This window comes from Pholcus phalangioides, unplaced genomic scaffold, assembly GCF_987345545.1.
Source record: "Pholcus phalangioides strain wild (caught in Gottingen) unplaced genomic scaffold, Ppha-v1.0 ptg000009l_1, whole genome shotgun sequence".
Lineage (NCBI taxonomy): Eukaryota > Metazoa > Arthropoda > Arachnida > Araneae > Pholcidae > Pholcus > Pholcus phalangioides.
Window position 1 is genome coordinate 39,504,135 of NW_028301602.1, and position 3,873 is coordinate 39,508,007.

Here is a 3,873-nt window from a genome sequence, read left to right on the forward strand (position 1 = left end):
TGACAGAGATGTTTGTCGGGTTCCTAGTGCTTGAAAAGCATTTGCAAAGACATTACTCGAAAAAAAACAACCATGAACACGATTGAGAAAGACCTTGCGGAATGCAACGAATTTGAAGATATCAGTAAAAACATTTAGTGAAATTGGTGAATTCTCGACTAATTTCTACGATTTTTATTCATGAACGCTTCGAGTTACGGGTTGTGCTGTGGAATGAGCCTGTTCATAAGTCGGGTAGTGAATGTATTTGAGAGTACTATCGCAACTAATAGACACTTCAAAGTAACGGATATATAATCAAAATTAAGGAGCCTAAAAAAATAAAAAAATCGTGTGCATCTAACGACCTGACCACATAAAAATACTATCGTGAATGAATAAGTTAATGCACTTTTCTTATGATTAAATCATCGGAATCAATATTGGAAATAGTGCATAGCGAGGGTACTCACCGTAACTCCCCAGGTAGACGCTGACGAAGGAATCCACTGCTGGCTTCTTCGCGTCCTGTAAATGAATGTCATAATTCATAAAATGGATATTCCATTAAATATTAAGCCTCGTATTAACAAGTTCAATGTAGCACATTATAATGTTTAACTCTTTGCTGAAGATATATTTTCCTATTAGGACCATCAGCTAAGGTTTTTTGATAAGAGGATGAAATCGATACTATATTTTACTACACGTGGAAGCTGAAGCAACGTAAATAGAATCAACCTATAAAGTAAAAATGAATTACATATCAGTATAAGAATAGTTGCATTTTTCTAACAGGTTAGACGGGGTCTAAAGATGCTAACCATTGCGATGCTAACCATTTCAGAAAAAAATATAAGACAACAAGAAACAAACTAAACCCTGTTTCGCCTCTACAGTTTCACCTAAAACCCCTAAAAGTTAAACCTATTCAATCACCTGAAACAGCTTAACAGATCACGGCTGCATAGATATCAATATACTTCATACAAGAAACAATTAAAAATAAGATTTAATGCAGTTGACTTCAATTAAGTGAACTTACGAAGTTGTAGACCACTGGTCTTTCGTCGAAAGTCACGGACGTCTGCTTCTGTTCCTGGGACGGAACCTCCTAAATTGAAATCGTAAAGCTATGTTAAATTCGATGGATAACATTTGAAAAGAGATGTTTAATGAACAACAAAATATTAGTTAGATAATAACTTTTATTGCTCTACCAATGCTCTCAATCTCATTTAGCTAACTGAATGTCATGTCATATTTCATCACTATATCACAAGGGATGTAGTAATGAAATATGGGGGAAAAAGGTGTAAATATTTCTAAAATCTACTTGAAATACCCTTGGAATAAGATGCGGACTGACGGATATCTTATCCGGGAGTACAGAGATCAACCGTATTTGATAAAATTTTTGTCCGCAGTTTAAATTTACTGAGAAATGTGCTTATTAATTAGAGAGAGGAAAAAAAGGTTCTCAATCCCAGAAATTAGGGAGTTGGTAAAAACAGAGAACAAAAATCCTTGAAAGGTGACCATGGGCAGAAAAAATTTGAGAAACAATGATATAGATATTGAGCATCGTTTGCACCTTACTAAGAAATGGGTAATTATCCTGAGATATACTCCCATAACAGTTAGATATCATCGAATTATAACATCCCAATTCCCTAATGATCGTTCGTAATTCTACGCTATTTATAAAACCGGCACGAAAGCGTTGATACCAATATATCAATTAAATAAATAAGTACAAAAGTATTCAGTATTTTTTGGATAAAAAGAACCGAAAAATTCCCCGCGATCGAAGCTCGTCTGTTTGTACACACAACGCTGGAAAACTACAAAAAACGTGCATTAGTAGAAGTCAGTATACAAAAGAAGAGGAATAATGACAACATTAAATGTACTTCCCGTCATTCATAAATAAATAAGAGAGAACCTGAATGGTTTGAAATCAGATAAAATGAGCAATAAATTCTCTTACCTGGATACACTCACGAAGATACTGGTCATCTTCGTGATCGAAGGAATTGATCACCTGGTCCAAGTTGGAGAGGACGATGGCCACCTCCTATAGGATAAAACAAGGTCTCAGTCTCAACCGAGTCGAGGTAAAAAAAATTGTAATCGAATCCACGAATCGAAAAACAAATTAAATAACTATGAATAAAATCAGTAAATCTTCCTGTACAAATCGATTGAATCCCTACGAATGAAACCTAGATTATGGAAAACGACTTCAAGATTTGGGGGACGCAAATTGTTATGCATTCTAAACGAGTACGTCATAATAAGCAAGAACGGATTACAAGTATGCATTCGCTAAAATACGAAGTAACTTGCCTCCTCGAAGATGATGTCCTCCATGATGGCTTCGTATGACGAGCACTTGTCCTCGGCCATCCGCACGACTTGATTCTGTAAAATCAGAACTGAATTTGAACTTACAAACGCAAATTTTATTGAAAGTGTACATGAAATGTTGTCAAGTTAAGCAAATGGATAGAAGAGCGTTTATTACTTACGATCTCCTGGTCCATGATGTTCAATATCGATGATACTACCTCCATGGTCATCGTGACCACCTCCTACGGGAAGAATAATACATAAAAATCGCGATTCTCTCACTATCAAAATGATTACATTAATTCACATAAACATGAGAATTTTTAAACTCCAGCATATCTATCTATTAACTCGTGATATTAAATGGCGAATGAAAATGATCAGGAATTACTTTTGATTGGCTGCCAATCAATTCGCGCCACGATTTTCTTATTGAATAGTATTACACATTCGCGTGATCTCCTATTAAACTCTTTTGATGTGCATTAAAATTTGGTACTGTGTGTTGATTATAATTAAAGATTGGCCTAAGTTAAAAGCTACCTATGATAGACTTCATATATTTTTCAATAACATTTATATTTTCAAGTAAATTATCGTGACTGTGCATTCAAAACACGCAAACCTTAGAGATGAAGGTTAATTGAGTAAATTTTACCTCCGTGGCGGCGGGGAACTTCTCCAAAAACGACTCCAACTCCCGCAACGCTTCCATTTTCTCTTGAAATCAAAGATCAAGATCTGCTCAATCAACTAAAGATCCTTATAGATCCAATTCAATCAAAGCCTACGCTTTAACTTATCGCTCAGGCAAACCTGAAAAATATAAAGAACAAGAAAATCACAACGTATTGACAGCGGTAATTCTCAGTTCTTTGTGAGTGTGTGTGTGTTGAGAATCGAACTTTTAATATTCCAAATTCTACATTGTTGAATGCTATTGTTCGGTCAACAGACGCCAAACGAATGAAAAAACACCATTCGAAAACAACAGTATATTCAAATATTTTCTCCAGCTGGAGAGAATTTCCGAATCTGGAATTTCCGAATATTTCCCCCATCTGTGGAGACGAATTTTATATTGGCCACATATTTGCACGGTCAAAACTTTGTGGTGAGATTCGATTTGTATTTTATCTCACAGATGGCGGCACTTGTAAAGCCGATGCCATTGGATTGTCGCGCGGGAAATCGCAGGAAAAGCGACCGAACCATCAAGAGCTTAACATGTCGCTCCGTAGATTTTTTATTTCGTCTTATGTTTCGTGTTGTAAATAAATAATTATTTTAAGAAATTAATCAATTATCCTGATCCATCATTTTATCCAAATCACGCAACCTCATAACCCAAAGTATGGTGACCGCGGACTTCAAACAAGTTCCAGTTTCTTCACTGCAGCACGAGGCAATCTACTGGCGTTTCCCGTGAGTGAACTTTCGCTTTCCGGAACTTGACATCACTTTCCCTGGATTTTCATCATGGAAGTAAGTGCCGTTCAGGTACCACTTTTTAACCACCATGATCCAGCGCTGTGGTTTATC